Genomic DNA, 15,688 nt, shown 5'->3' on the forward strand with positions numbered 1-15,688 from the left:
TAATTTGTTATAATCATAATAACACAAGTGCCTGACCTTATGTCAGTATCACATAGCTGTATATCTCATGCATACCACAATTTATGTTTTGAAATGTGTTGCTCAGCATTCAGTGATTAGACCAGAGCTGGTTTGGATGTTGTGAATGCTTAACAATCCCACATCAATAGAGTGCAGAATAATATCCACATCATCAACTAAATAAAAACTGTTGAAATGAGCGGAGTGGTTTACATTTAACTCGAGATGTCATGCTCTCTCATACAATAACAGGATGCTTTACTCCCTTCCTCTTCCTCTTTTTCTCTGTCTGATCAGCTGGAAATACGCACAGGTCACTTGGGGTTACGTGACTTTTACACCTATCCCATGCAACTGTAACGTACCAAACACTGACGTCAGGGGGTAATTCACAGATTATCAGAGGTCCAGAGGTAATACTAGTCCTGTGCAAATCTATAACTTTTGAATCTATATGAGTTCCGCTTTTTGAATTGAACTACTGAAGTAAATTTACTTTTCCACAGTGTTCTAACTGATTGAGATGCACCTGTACATATTCAAATGAAAACAGTGTAACAGATGGTAAAAAGATAAGAATCTTTTATTAATCCAACAAGGGGAAATTCCAAAGTTACAGCAGTAGGATAAGTGTTAACAAAGCACACAATTAGAAACATAGAATGAGAGTAAGAAGAACATGCAATTAGGACAAAAAAGATAAGATACTGAAGTAGGTACATCTTTATCTGGCAAGTTCTTTTTTTAGCCATTTTTTGTGCTGAAAAAAAGGGACTGAATAAATAATTTCCTCTGCACACATTTCCTGTGAATATTATCACAGCAGGGATTATTTCCTGGTTCAGTTTCCTGTGGTGATAACTGTTCCTGATGCTGTTGTAGACTGTAATCACAGCTAGTATAATGACTCACCATCATCTGGTGATACATCTCTTTCATAATAACAGGAAGTACAGAACAGAAAAAAAAAATCAGCATGGCAGTCATTCTTTAATTTTTTTTTAATGAACATTAAATGGAAATGTGGTGATTAAAGAAGAAATGCTGTGAATGCCACAAATTCTACTCACCCTGGCGAAAATGAAGACCATCATAAAAGAACCAAGGCAACTTAAACTCAAGACTTGATTTAAAAAAAACAAACAAACAAAAACAAAATAACGTATTTTAAGATTGTTTTTCTGTATAGAGAAAAAAGTATGAAAGACACATGTGAGCGTTCAGGATCTGCTTTATACAATACTACTCTTACTCTTTTCAGTCATATTCTTATTTCTTTGGCCCCTTCCTCTCTTACGGGCCTATACATTTTATTATTCCAGTCTGTCATCCTTCTCCTGAATGCCCGATGAAGAACAAAAGAGCATAGGTCTAAATTTATCACAATGGTTTGAAATAATGTGTTTTGAACATATGGAACCAGAGCTGAAGCCTGGAGTGGCAGAAAACTTAACTGTGTGTAGAAAAAAAAAAATCCATTAACCAAAAAACAGGGGAACAGCATTTACATCATCTGAGTTTTCTTAGTGCTGTAAGGGTTTTTGTTCTTAAGATACAGTGTGAACAGCCAGGAGCAGAGTAAAGACTGCAGCATCTGTCGCTTTTAACAAGCAGGAAGATGTTTGTGCAACACAGTGCAAGGTACAGAAAGGGCTGATGTGTGAGCACAAAAAAGATGGGATGAAGATATAAAAAGACTGTGCTGCAATCTTGATTTAAAGGAGAGTGATGGTGAATTATAAGTTGTTATCAAATGAACTCTGAGTCATAAAAGTAGGTGCAGCGAGCCTTTAAAGCTTCGGATTCTTATTCAGGTTGATATAAGGGTCATGCTGATTTTTTTTTATGAATATCAAAGCAAAAATCAAATTAGCATTCTTAACACAGAATTCATTTGCTATCACATCAGGTGCAAGCTCACTGTAAAACATGTCATTATCCATCAATCCATTATCTATACCACTCATCCCATTCAAAGCCCCATGCAGGGAAAAAATAACACAATCAATAATTAAATATTTGATGGAGAACAATAAGTACCAGAACAACAAACTGAATGAGTTGAATGTCCTGATTTGTTTTATTTTAATCAAGAAACACACCTAACTTTTTATAGTCAAAGAATTAACTCATCAGCAGCCTCTGGCAGACAAACTACAATATGACATTTCAATACTACAGTACTACAGTTTATTGTAACAACAAAAAACAAGCACTGACACTGATTTTCAGAACAAAGCTAATTTTGGGTCTACCCTGCCTGAAATAACTAACTTACCAACAAATATTGACACATATCAAGAGGTAAATCTCTTTGCTTACTTATGTTCCATTCCAAACTTTCTTTTTCCTTTTTCCTTCTTTCCCCCTCTTTCTTTTCTTTATTAAAGCATATGTGTTTGAAATGACCACTTCCTGTACCTGTGCCTACGTCATTTTTACATTTCCAGCACTTATCCTTTGCTAAGCTCATTCTACATAATTTCAGAGGTGTAAAATAACATCTATGTACATCTTATAATGAATAAATTTACTTCTTATATCTCTTGTGGCCCATCCTACATCTGAGATCATTTCTTGCCATAAATCTTCTCCAATTTCCATATCAAGGTCCTTTTGCCATATTAGTCTTAAATTTTTAGAGATTCTTCTGTTATTGGAAAATTTCCTGTAAAATCTTGTTTTTTATTGAGGTGGGGGTCCACAGAATAAATTATTTTCTCCTAGGGGAGGCTTGCTCTCAGACCCTTTGAAAACCCCTGGCATACAGTGTTTTGGCAATAATTTGTACTAGAATATTAAGAAAACATTGTAGCAGGTTAAAATGGTACATAAAAACGGGTATAGTGTGTGAATGTTAGCTTACATGGAGGGCTGAAGGCTGGCACTGCTAACATTTGCCACATCTAATATGACAACGTTTCACACATGCTATGCTGCTGAAAGAGGAGGAACGCTTCAACTTTAGAAATGCAGAAACTTCAAAAAAGCTCCCGTCCTGTAGGGGGCTCTCTAACAGGAACTGCAGTGAAAGTTGCACCTCCACGAACATTTCCACAGTTGCACTGGAAGCAGTGACCAAGCGGCAACCTCCGGTCCAAAAAAATGAAGCCAATGCGGAAGTGAAAAAAATTGCAATACCATGAGTGTCCACTTGAGGCTGGCTGCAGGAACACTGCAAGTCCCGTCTGAACACTTGCTAAACAGCTAGTTTATACACAAGAAGTTAACTGGTTTACAGCCTAGTAAAAAAAAACCCAAACGTGTCTCATTAGCTAATGTCTTCAAGTCCTCTCACTGTACAGGGGTTGAATTTTTTTGTACCACAATAGGTACGATTATATTTAGGAAAAACCTCACTGCGGACTGCTTGGCACGTCTCATTTGATTGACAGATAGCTTAACAGGCAGAAGCTATGTTTTTGTCAACCACAATGCTAGCTAGCTCGCTGACAGGAAGTCAAGCTTAGTGGGCAGGCCGTCAGGTTGAGCCAAAGTTCGGTTGAGACAACAATTTCAATATGGAGCCCACCAAGGATTGGCTTCAAAAGCTGTTTAAGTCTACCATCGGTAGGTTTCTACTTCACAAACTCTGTATAAAAGGTAGAATGTTACCGCCCCTGAATGACTTTCCCATTCAGAGACCACTCCCATCCTCTCATGCACCTGCACTGCTTTTGCTCCAAGAGTTCCGGCTTTAGTAACGCCGGTGCTAGAGCCAACGACCCGAACAGGTAGTGCCCAGAACCACCTTGCTCCACAACCACTCCGCAGCCTGCTTCAGGGGACTCTGGAGGGGAAAAATCCTCAACCTCAAAAGATCACTGTGAGGCAGCAGTGCTGAGGGACTCGATCTGTGTCACTCTCTGGCAAGGGGACATGATGGTCACTTCCGCCTCATCTGGAAAATCCCGTCCTTTGTCTCTTCCTCCTCTCAGTACCAAACTGCTCACTTTCTGTGCACTTTTTGAATTACTGACGTGGGCAGAGTTAGCTTTGAGCTGGGGGTTCACTTACACTTGAAGTGCATTTCTCCATCATAATGAAAAAGTTATTAATGAAAATGTTGATTTTCTGTTTAGTAAACACACCTCATGAGGAACATATTTTATTGAACAGCATCCTCAATTCATATCAATCTCTATAAGACACAACCCATTACAAGTATAAATATTAAGAATTTCTCTTCCTTTTTTAAAAAAAAAAAACTATAACTAGATATTTCAGAGCAAAAATTAAGCATATCTTATTTTTACTAGCAAATTAAATCTATTAGAATGTGGTGATAAAAGCTGGTTTTAACCCCATATTTCCTGCCTTGCTTCAGTTGTCCTATCCCATAAAGCCAAAAGGCCACACAATTATCATGCTAAAACAAAGAACCCTCTTATTGTGGACTTTGTGGGGAGAACCTTGGCCAACATCATGGAAACAATACACTTTCAGCAGAAATTAGTCTTTTTCTACAAATATAAAAACAGCAGAATTCATGACGCCACCAGTCTTTCACAGCTGTTTGAAATCATGGTGTGTAAAGTCAAAGTCAGTTCAAGGAGAGAGCCGCACTGGGAGTCCTCAAATACGCTCGGGAGTCCAGAGCTACAGTAGGACAGGCTTATAGCTGAAAGGTAATTCCTGCACTCTCACATTTCCCCGCCAGCCAATAAGACCCAGTCTGCAAACACAGGATATTTCTCAATTTTCCTCCTCTTTCTATCTTGTTTAAACCCTTCCTTGGCTCTTTATCTTTATATGCAGCTTAGTAACATCTCCCTCTAATCCCCCCTCCTGTTGTTAAAAACACATTACATTTTTACTTTCCTCTCTCTTTTATTGTTGATCTTTGCATTCTCATTTTCTATCAATTAGAGGCACCATCTAGCTCATTCTCCCTGTCCTCTCACCTGCTTTAATTCTCTTCCTCTCCTCTATGTCACTGAGCTGGCTGTCTGTGTCTTTAGCCTCTCTCCTCTCGAGCATTAAGAGATACTTCCAGCTCTCAGAGCAGCTCCCTATATGTTTCCTGGAGCTCTGCCCACTGGCTCTGGCAGCTGCTGAGTGTCCTGGGAGGCTTACCCTGTGTCTGGTGGGATTCACATCGTGTGTTGTTCCCCTTGGCTTGATGTCAGCACACGGTGTATCTGGGTGAATATGGCTGTGTTGATCCTAAAAGGTGTACTGTGTAATAGAAGTGCATCATAAATTCACACAGCATCAAATTTCCCCCAATATCATGAAAAGTGTGTGAAGCTCAAAAAGCCTACAGTTGTTATGTTGAATCTCTAACCTCATACAAACACAGGGGGAAACAATAATTATCATTTGGCTATTTTGATAAGCAGCTAAGAGAAGAAGAATGAAAATCCTGAGTTGTTATATTTCAAGTTTAAATAGTCACATTTTGAGTTGTTTCCGCCTGGGTTGATTTTTTGTTCCAATCTGGCTACTGGTGACGGTAGCTTGTCTAATTATCAGCCATTACAAGAATAAAGCAATAGCTATAAACTTACTTGAATAACAAATTTCCATTCAGCTCTTCTTATTGACATCAGTTTCTCCTTATCTCCAGAAAGTTGAGTAAGGTTCATGTAAGGCAGGGAACTCCTGATGGGGAGTGATGCATACCAGTGATATGTGGATCGATACTGAAATATCGATCCTCCAATACCAGAGATTTATGTTCTAGAATCTATTCTCATGTAAAAATATCAATATTTTTATAAATGTGGACAAATGTATAGTTTACCATTAACAGGAATACAGTGGAAAGTAAAAACACTATCCCGAACTTGTTGTAATGATTCCCAGTTGGTAGGAACTACTTCTTCTTCCGCCTGTCAGTCACATGTGTAATACGGCTCTATAAGAGCATCACAGGTTCACAGCGCGCTGCTGCTCGCTAGGACGCGAGCATATACATATACTTGGACATATTTCAGCTCCACAAACAGCAACGACGCTGCATGTGATGTGTGTGAGAAGACAGTCAAGTACTGTGTCAACACCACAAACCCTGTTAAACATCTGCGAATCAACCATAAAACAGAATATGATGAGGCAATCCAGAGAGCAGGAGAGGAGAGAGACAGATGCTGCTAGGGCGAGACAGACGCCACTCTTGGAGTCCTTTAGTGCTGCAGGCAGACACTATCCAGGTACAGACAGAGAAAATAAGGAGCTGTTGGCGATGTGTAGCACTGTCTTTGAATTTTGGGAAAGTGATATATGTCTGTCTACTAGACTTAGGTTTTTGTTTTAATGATCAAACAACAAGAGTTCCCTGCATTCTTAAAGCTACAGAATCCTATTCTATTCAAATGTTCATCAATAAATATGGTTATTAAATTAGTAATGAAATAAATGAAAAAATGCCACAATAAACAGCTGCATGAGTTCAGCTTTGAGTAAAAATCTATGTCCCTGAGATCACCTCATATCCATTCAGTAGGCCGAGATTTAGGCAGGTAAGGTTACCTGTTAAGTAAAACATTTAAAGTGGATTACATAAGCTAGGTGTTATTAAAATAAACATAATACTTGCAATAAAACAGCCATAGTGGGCTTTAGAAAAACAAAGATACAACTGAAAAACATATTATAAATAAGACAGATAGTAACATTGTATCTATAAAATATTTCTGTTGTATTATTTTCAGTCTCATTTGTTTGTTTTGTTTTTAATTTATTTTTGGGCATTTTTGTGCCTTTAATAGATAGAGGAGGGCAGTGGATAGAATCGGAAACAGGGTCAAGAGCGGGGGAGAGACATGCGGTAAAGGGCCTCAGGCTGGATTTGAACCCAGGCTGCCCATGTACATGGGGAGCACCTTTAACCACTAGGCCACCTGCTCCCCTTTAGTCTCATTTGTTCTGACTGATGGTTAATTGAATATTTTAAAATATAGGTAGTGACAAATTTATGTAATTATTGTGACATTTGTTTATTTTCATCAAATTTTGTATTTTACTGGCAATTTCAATAAATCACATAGCTTTTTATATGAAACGTCCAGAACAAAACAGTGACTATTTGCCCTGACCTCAGGGTTACAGTATTGTTTCTTGTTACCTACAGCTGCAAACTGAGGGGCAGGAAAATTGCCCCTTGCCTAGAGCGGCACGTTTGCATGGTTGGAGTGTTTTGTATCATCACAAGATGGCAGCATAGCCTTAATTCTGGTTCTATTAAAAGAAGAGGGAGCTTTGAAACTTTCACAAAAAAAAAAAAAAAAAAAAAAAACTTAGTTTGGGTTTACAGTGTGTGTGGGCCCAAGAGGCTTTTTTAGGTCCTGAAATGGCGAGTATGCTCAAGAATTTGTAAATGCCGAGGTAATAGGTGCTGCCAGGGCTGATTTTTTGAAATACTGTAGGGGGCACTTCTCCCACTCCTACCCACAACACAAAGAGAGGTCATCTCAGATTCCCACTGTGCATTTTTTTGTGCCAGGTTTCAGGGCTCTGCAAGTTTTCTAAGCCATGGATAATTCTACATCCTGTTCATGGCAAAGGAAAAATCACCATGACCACGTCCGTTTGAGTAATGAAAAAGTTTCAATGAAATTTTCAACTATGACACGTCTTCTGACTATACACTGAACATAACGGTGTTTGGGTGAATGCCCCATGAGGACTTTTGAAAAATGTAACCTCTGCAACATGCTACTTTTAAACCGCAGAAATCAAAATGGCGGACTTCCTGTTTGTTACATGGTATGCATCCAAGAGGCTTTTTTGTAATAAATGGAAAATTTTTAGTGAGCACCAGCAACTTTTGTCACATTATGAAGTGTCTTTATTTGAGGGGCTGCCATGGCCACACCTTTCAACTAATGAAAAGTTGTTAACAATTTTGACCTAAGACATCTCTTCTTGCTTTACACCAAAGATCAAGTTGTATGAATGAATGCCCTCTGACTAGTTTGTTCAAATAAGACCCCTAAAACATGCCTCGTTTTACCAAAAAAGTCAAAATGGCTGACTTCCTGTTTGACTTACGATATGGGTCCAAGAGGCTTTTTTGTTTATCCTGACATGACACATCTGCCCACAAATGTTTGAAATCCTATGTTAAACCTGATGGGGGGGGGGGGGGGGGGGGCTGATATTTTGAAAAGTTGTAGGGGGTGCCATTTAGCCAACAGGCCATGCCCACCTACAAAATGAATAACAATCATCTCAGCATGCCAATGAGATTTTTTTTGTCAAGTTTCATTGCTCTACATGTCTTACAACCATTTGAAAAATGTACTTCCTGTTGCATGGCGAACAAAAAACCGCCATGGCCACGCCTTTAGACGTACATCTTTGACCATCAAACATGTGTAAGATGAACTTCTTGGGAACTGCCTGAGCAAATTTTAGCATGATTTGCCCATCCGTAGAGGAATTGTGACGTAAAAATCCAAGAGAAGTAACTTCATGTTGCCAGAGAATGGCGCAGTGCAATTGATCAAAATTTCAAATATGAAAGTGTTCTGGGTGGGACTGTCATCGAGCACATGAAATTTGTCTCAGATGCAAGGATGTATATCAGAGTTATGACTAATCAAAAATTGATGGCAAGACAAAAAGGTGACTTTTTTGTATATCGCCTCATAGAGGCCACGCCCTCTGATGAAAAGTCACAGATTTTTGTACAGAAATAAATCCACTTCTCTTGGCTGTCCTGACACAAATTTCATGTAAATATCTTCAAAGGACTTTAAACAGCAGCTTCTGCTATTAGCCTTGACACTCCCTGTCACCACTAGGTGGCGATATGACTGAAAAAGTTATAACCATATGAATGTGTGCAGACATGGACCTGCCAGGAAGTTTGAGTCAGGATGGACGATGCATGGCTGAGTTACACTTAACTTTTACCAAAAATATGCAAATTTGAGTGCTCACCATGGCCACACCTTTCGACTAATGAGAAAGTCCCGAATAACTTTCCATCACCCATGTCTCATCTACCTCTGTGCCGAAGTACAAGTTGATCGGATCAAATCCCTCTGAGGAGTTAATCCAGATATGCCCCTGGAACAGGGCAAAAATACCCCAATTTTCACTAATTTATTCAAAATGGCAGATTTCCTGTTGGAGATAGAAGAATGGTCCCACTGGGTTTTTTGTATATCTCCCCAAGACGCATCTGTCCACAAAATTTAATTAATTTACGACAAAGTCAAAGGAGGATGGCTTAACTTTTCAAACTTTTAGGGGGCGCTATTGAAGCAATTCTGAATTGGCATGTTGCAAACCAGGAAAATATAAAATTTTTCACAAGACTGGATGCACCTGCAAAGTGTCATAACTTTTTGAATATGAGAATATAAGGGCCTCAAAAGTCCATGCTATTTTCCGTTTTTAGCAAAAACAATTAGGTCCTCGCACCCTCAGTGCTCAGGCCCTAATAAGCAGTGAGCGTGAGCCTGTGGCTCTGTCATGCCTTGAAAATCGTTCTGGATCCATCCATCCTGGCAGAGATCTTCATACCTTCAGCTTGTACTTCACAGCTGTGCCAAGTTGAAGACATGTAGACTAAATTTTTAATTCAGTCTCTGTTAGGTGGCTGTGAGAACACACTGATCCCTTTATGTTGTTTATATCCACAAAAAACCTGGGCAAACCCTGGTGTTTAGCAAGAGAGGGAGAAGGTGGAGGTGAAGGAAGCAGAAGACATGTTTTAAATCATCAATCACCCATTTAAATGACTCGGACTGATATGGAAATTTGCATAAAATCAACCCTGTTCCAAAAAAATTAATGACGGACAAGAGTTTCAGCGTCAGTAAACATCATTAGAACAACACAAGCTTGAGTTTCTGTTTTTAATGTATGAAAATTGGACCAAAAAAAACTGATTCAGTGTGCAAAGGCCTTAAGTTCCCCTTGTGACAACAGTAGATCTCTGCATTCATGGGCATAGGCTTACAGTTTACACACCTACACCACCAGCTAACATTGGATCTCTCCTGCTAACCAGTTTACACAGAGGTCAATATCCTCTCTCTCTTGCCGCTGAGTCTTCATTACCACCACAGCACCACAGTTAATGGTGCGTCATTGCAACTCAAGTTAGAATTGCTCATTTGCAGCTGTTTTAGCTTTGCTTGTTGTTGTGCTTCAAAAATTTTCAGTTGAGCATTCAAGCCAGCAATTTTATTGGCCATTTTTGCTTAAAAGTCACTGAATTACATGGTGTAACTGTACTCGTTTAGCACTGTATAGCCTAGCATTCCCCAGTTAGTCCGGTGTAAAGGGGCCATGAACACTGAAATTTCTAGAGGCCAATGCCACTACTAATGCCAAGTATCTTTTACAACAAAACTTAAAAAATATTTCTTAAAAATCCCTTTCCATATTGTCTTGAACACAGATTTGTGTGTTAGGGTATTAAGTAGTCTATGATGCTTGTCCAATAGAGATGGGCTATATCAATTTTTTTTTTTAATTCTATACTGATATTGATATTTTTCGATGTGATTTTATCGATACTGATACCGACACCGATACCTTTGAAGAAAGAATAAAATATTGAACTCACATACTTTCAAAAGGTACAAATTTCTGGCAAATAAAAAGGCGTAGGCTATGCATATCATTCAGAAATTCATTAAGGGAGAAACTTCAATTAAAACAAAATATTTGTGCCAGCAGGTAAAAAATAAAATGAATCAAATATTATAATAGCACAAACGTGTATATAGCATTGAAATATCAACAACATAAAAATGCCCAATTTCATTTTTTAAATTAATTCAGATAGAAGGGCTATATTAGCCACCTGTAGCCACTAGTTTAAAGCAAAAATGTAAGAAATACAAGTCATCAATAATTTTTTTAGAAAAATTTTGACTACAACTCAGTCTTTATACATTTTATGGTAATGGCATGTGGTCTCAGTATTTTCTATGTTTTCTCACAATTCTGAAATTTACTGGGGACCACATTAAGTGAGAAAGGCAGCCAGGTTCACATCACAGACTATTAAATGAATTCATACGTGAGCGAGTGGAGTTGCTGAAATCTACTACTCATTTATGATTGGTCCCCAAAGTCACATGGTATGGCAGGATCGACATCTGATTGGTCTCCAAATTCACGTGATATGGACGAGCAGGTAAGCCAAAACAGTCTCGAGGAGAGAGAGGCAGGGAGGCACTCGGAGGAGAAGCGGTGGTGAGACGTATTTGAAAGTACTCATTTGGTATCGATACTATGCTAGAGGGCTCAATACCAAAAGAGTACTTTTTAAATATTGATATACCGATACTGTAGTATCAATACTCCCACCGCTACTGTCCAATCATAGGCTATCGTATTACACTTTAAAAAGGTAATGTTAGCATTCAGGTACTTCTTAACAATGCCTTATCTTAGCTAAAAAGTTGGTGAGTTCTTAGCTGCCATGTGACTGTATCTATTTGGCTGTCAAATATGTTTTAGTGGGTTTATGCTCTTTCTATAGTACCTTACTATATTTTCCATAGAAGCTGTTAGCATTCATCCAAGTGGCTAACGACAACTTTAGCTGTTGTCTGAACATGGCTAACGGTCTATATGATGTGTTGTTTTTACCTTTGCTGCTGTTGAGTGATAGTAGTTCATGGTACGCCATTTTCCCCCAAAGTTAAGTCTGTTTGTGCTTTTATTATTAAATCAACACACTGATTTTCATTCAAATAGCGGTATTAGCTAACCTGACACGCAAGATGGATTTGTTTCACACATCCATCCGGAAAACCTTACATAGTATCTGGGAAAGGGCAGAACCTTAGAAAAAAAAACTCGGAGGATGATTTGATGAATGTTCTGTGTGTCACATCTTTACGGGCCAATCAGAGCAACTAAACACATAATGTCGTAGCTGCTATCAAGGAGTAAACTCCCAGGGGAACTGCATAACGTGAACAATGGCGACTGTAGACGTGTCAGTACACAACTTTTGTCATTTTTGAAAAGAAAACAACTTAATGCTAAGAAATTAGTCAAGTACTGATAAAAATGATGCTTTAGCAGCAACTACACTAACGTCTTCCGCCATATCTGCACCGGCCTCTTGTCCTGCTTGCTTACATCACGACTCTAAAGTACTCCCCTCGACACTGATTGGTCCTGTCACTTTTTAACTGGGCCCAATCAGTTCAGATGGGAGCTCTGCAAGATGGATTCGCCAGTAAGAAACACGGAAATGGGCAGATCCATCTGCTGTGCAAGGTTAAGTATTAGCTATATAGTTGGTGCAAGTCCATTAGCAGATGTCTGGCTAATGCACTTATTAAAATACGTGGTTTTGACATTAATTTAAGTCCAACCTATGTCTGTTTTTTTTTCATTTTATTTAATTACTCCATAATAACTTACCATTCAAAACATAAATATTGTCATGATTCTGTGCGTGTTTAGTTTCCTTGATGTTTTCTTTAGTCCTTGTGTTTCTGTGTATTTTGTGTTTTCCATGTTTGTAGTTTTATACTGTAATTAGGTTTTCCCCTGTGCTTCATGTTTAGTAATTCCCTGTTCCATGTTTAGTTTATTCCCTGTGTTTTATGTTTAGTTACTCCTTGTATTTCATGTCTAGTTTATTCCTTGTTTCATGTCTAGTTTTACTCCTTGTGTTTCATGTTTAGTAATTCCCTGCTTCATGTTAGTTTTACATTCCCTGTGTTTCATGTTTAGTTAATTCCTGTCTCATGTTTAGTTTTACTCCTTGTGTTTCATGTGTAGTTTGTTCCCTGTGCTTCTTGTTTAGTTATTCCACGTTTAGATTTACTCCCTGTGTTTCATGTTCAGTTTTCTTCCCTGTGTTTGAGTTTCCCTCCTTGTGTTTGGTTCTTTGTATCCTCCTGTGTTTTCTGTGCTTCCTTAGTTATAGTTCTAGTGTTTGGATTTCTCAGTCTTTGTGAAGTCTTTGGTTCTGTCTTGTGAAATGCTCCATGTTTCCTGTTTTACTTTGTAGTTGCCTTCCCTTGTGTGTGATTCCAGCTTTGCTTCCTGCTTCAGTTTTCCTCCTCGTTGATTACCTTCACCAGCTTCACCTGTGTCTGATTGTCCACACCTGTCCTCCATTGTTAATCACTCCCTGTGTATATAAGCTCTGTGTCTCTCTGTGTCTGTGTTGGTTTGTCAGATGTCTTCCGTGCCTGTACTCCTCGTGTTACTCAGTGATTTTCCTCGTGCCTCTTGTGTTTTTGCCTTCTCATGGACTTTGTGAAGTAAGTTTTGTTGAGTAGATTTTTCCCTTTAGTGGTTCCTTAGTTTAGTTTTTCCTTTGTGTTTGAACTTTGATCAGTTTTTGGATTTTGCCTTTTGTTTGAAATTAAATCTTTCTTAGTGATCTGCATTTGGGTCCATCCTCTTTTGAGTTTTTCCTCGAATCTGACAAATATAACATTATAGCAGAATTTGAGCTTTCCACCCTTAGCTTGTTATCAGAGATAACGGCTGCTCATTTAGTATTAAAAGCTTTAATAGTGCTGCTGTCTTTCTGTTTCATGTTTTATGCATCTCAGTGTGTCCCTATATGCTAATGGCAGATGGAGGCAGAGAAAGTCACATATGGCAGAAAATCTCCAAAGATTGTTTTGCAAAATTAAACACTTAAATAGAGACATGTTCAACTGACCTACAGACCCGATGCAATAAAAGCACAGGAATTCACTCCTCAAAATAGAATCTTAGACAAAGTAAGAGCTTTAGGTGCTTGTCTGGTAGTTTGAATAACCCTTATAACCAGTAAATAAAGCACAGTAAAAAAAAAAAAGTTATTAAGTCTCAAAGAAAAATATATAGATTAGTTTAAAGACACTCTTCTAAAACTTTACTTGAGTATATCCCAAATCATGCTGTGCTGAAACAAACACAACACCTAACCACCTCTCTTGTCCTTTCTCCTCATCTCTCTCCTCTGGGCTTTATTGATCTCACAGTTGTCAAATTGCCTCTCAGTTTGCTGTGCAGGCTCCCTCTCTAACCTGAGACACGACTTGTTGACAAACAGACTGCCTCCCGGTGAGACATAGGGGCCTGACGAGCCTGCTTAGCAGATGTCCGACTGTTTCCTTAATCACAGCAGCTTCACTAGAAATCAATCCCATAACCTTGATGGAATGCTAAATCAGCACAAAACCTGACTTCACTGTTAATTTTCACAACTAATGCCAGCAAAGAAAAGAGTGAATGTGTATTGAACTTCCAGACAAATGTTAAGCTCACTGCATCTTATTTACCATGCCTTTAAAAGTATTCAACCCTTGGATGTTTTACCCTTTCAATGATTGTATGAAACAATCATGGTCAATATTTGGCTTTAATGGCAAAGTGAAAGCAGGTTTCTACAAAGTAATATCAAATAAAAATATGTAATGTAAAATAGGTGACAGCATAAATATTCACCCTCTTTGAAGTGACTTTATCACATGGCGATTAGTGCCCTAATTTTAAACTCAAAACCTGAATGTGTTTTAAATGATTCAGTTAACAAATTAAATTGCCAAGAGTGCCTTTGAAAAATTTTGTGTGAGGTCAGTGCATGTTTGAGGTTGACTCACACATCCTGTGTTACACCTTTCTCTTGTCTCTTCCTAATAGTATAGAAGAGCTCTTAAAATATTATTAACAGTATCTTATGATCAGTTGTGGCATTTGAATCATTATTAAACTAATGCAGAAAGCACTTTTAATCTACCCACTTTAACTATATTCACTTCAAAGTTAGCAGAAAAACACACATACACTATATTTCCAAGAGTATTCACTCACCTATCCAAATCATTGAAATCAGGTGTTCCAATCAGTAGCATGGCCACAGGTGTATAAAATCAAGCACCTAGGCATGCAGACTGTTTCTACAAAAATTTGTGAAGGAATTGGTCGCTCTCAGGAGCTCAGTGAATTCCAGCGTGGTATAAGATGCCACCTGTGTAACAAGTCCAGTTGTGAAATTTCCTCGCTCCTAAATATTCCACAGTTAACTGTCAGTGGTATTATAACAAAGTGGAAGCGATTGGGAATGACAGTAACTAAGCCACGAAGTGGTAAGCCATGTAAAATGACAGAGCGAGGTCAGCGGATGCTGGGGCACATAGTTCACAGAGGTCACCAACCTTCTGCAGAGTCACTTGCTACAGACCTCCAAACTCAATGTGGCCTACAGATTAGCTCAAGAACGGTACTTGTCTGACTGAATTGTGCCAAGTGTAAAGTTTGGTGGAGGGGGGATTATGGTGTGGGGTTGTCTTTCAGGAGCTGGGCTTGGCCCCTTAGTTCCAGTGAAAGGAACTCTGAATGCTCCAGCATACCAAGAGATTTTGGATAATTCCATGCTCCCAACTCTGGGAACAGTTTGGGGATGGCCCCTTCCTGTTCCAACATGACTGTGCACCAGTGAACAAAGCAAGGTCCATAAAGATATGGATGAGAGAGTTTGGTGTGGATGAACTTGACTGGTCTGCACATAGAACACCTTTGGGACACTGTTGAATTAGAACGGAGACTGAAAGCCAGGGTTTCTTGTCCAACATCAGTGTGTGACCTCACAGACGCGCTTCTGGAAGAATGGTCAAAAATTCCCACAAACATACTCCTAAACCTTGTGGAAAGCCTTCCCAGAAAACATCCATAGTGTAGAGCTGCTATTGACAGATTGAAAACTGAAATTAGACGATTATCCTTTATGTTATAA

The 15,688-nt window shown here is 38.7% G+C and overlaps 1 protein-coding gene across 1 annotated transcript in view; it reads right to left on the bottom strand.

Moving 5' to 3' along the window:
- The window catches only part of vstm2l (V-set and transmembrane domain containing 2 like), a 40,693-nt gene that overhangs the window by 9,334 nt on the left and 15,671 nt on the right, over positions 1-15,688 (bottom strand). The window lies entirely within an intron of this gene.

The sequence above is a fragment of the Cheilinus undulatus genome, linkage group 3, assembly GCF_018320785.1.
Source record: "Cheilinus undulatus linkage group 3, ASM1832078v1, whole genome shotgun sequence".
Lineage (NCBI taxonomy): Eukaryota > Metazoa > Chordata > Actinopteri > Labriformes > Labridae > Cheilinus > Cheilinus undulatus.